Raw genomic sequence first — 1160 nt, forward strand, 5'->3', positions numbered from 1 at the left:
ATCCCTCCCTTTGTGGTCTCGATACACAGTACGCGCGTAACGTACAGTACAGCATGGTGGCTGTATTGTGTGTGTGTTTTCCGCTTTTTTATCATATTGTTTTTGCTTCACCTTCACCGTTCCTACCGTTGTTTATCCGACCCTTGAATGGATTTACTGTTTTCTTTGGCGTGTATTCGCTCTCATTCTCTCCCACTCTCTTTATCGTGTGCCAAACATAACATTGGTTGTTATTGTTTTGCAGGCACCGGTCGCTCCCGTTCGCACTCGATCTTCCTGAAACCATTTGGCTGCTATTTTTTAGCCAAGCGCAACCGAACCAAGCACCAGGCGACACCAGGCGCCGTCAATCACGACGATGTGTTGGGCTTATTACGCCATTGTTTGCACCATTCACTCTCGTGATGGATTCCACACCTTCGCCACTGGTGGTGATGGTGGTGGTGGTCGTTCCATCGTCGTTACCACAATGTGAAAACATTATGTTTGTTCAGTGCTGCTGCAGTCAGCGCGGGAGACCGCGAGAGTTGATAGATGTTACTGTTATCATTTGCCTCTTTTTTCGTTTCCATCTCCTACCACCCTCTTCACCATCGAATGGTTTTTATTTTTCGACTCCATCTCCTTTGGCAATATCTATATATCCCTTGGCTCCCCGTTCCGCATTCGGCTTCAGCTCATCAGGAAAAGCTTAGCACTAAAATGCGATTGCTTTAATGGTGCTCCGCTGTACGTGTTTCATGTAACGGCTCCTCGGGGACCACGTCGTGGATCGCAGTGATGACAGCGACCGACAACACAACCATTACTGCTTGCCTGCCTCACTACTGCCTCCCCACGGGGTTCATCTTTGCGGTTTTCCGAAATCCGCAGATCGAAACAATCGCCCGTTTCGTCTCGTTCGACACGAGACACACCGGGATTCGTGTTACATAAGGAATTGCTAATGCATTTGAGTTCTGCCGCTGGTTTTTCGAATTGATTTTCTTTTTCTCTTGTTAGTTTTTTTTTGGAGGGAAATTTGCTTATGCATTTCCGCTGATTTTCCACCTCGCTTCGCGCAACGTTCGCGGAGTAGCAACAGATTCTACGTTTTGTTTAAAGTGTTTTCTGGAAAGCGCAATGGCTACGGAAGCCTGCGTTTGCCGGCGAATAACAAG

General features: G+C 47.6%; 1 protein-coding gene across 1 annotated transcript in view; it reads right to left on the minus strand.

Annotated features, from left to right (window-relative positions):
• Positions 1-957: 957 nt before the first annotated feature.
• The window catches only part of LOC125948504 (metallo-beta-lactamase domain-containing protein 1), a 59166-nt gene continuing 58963 nt past the window's right edge, over positions 958-1160 (minus strand). The window contains exon 4 of the mRNA XM_049674645.1: positions 958-1160. This exon is cut by the window's right edge and continues 4609 nt beyond it. The gene's annotated coding sequence lies outside the window, so the exon portion shown is untranslated.

The sequence above is a fragment of the Anopheles darlingi genome, chromosome 2 (genome assembly GCF_943734745.1).
Source record: "Anopheles darlingi chromosome 2, idAnoDarlMG_H_01, whole genome shotgun sequence".
In the NCBI taxonomy this organism is placed as follows: Eukaryota; Metazoa; Arthropoda; class Insecta; order Diptera; family Culicidae; genus Anopheles; species Anopheles darlingi.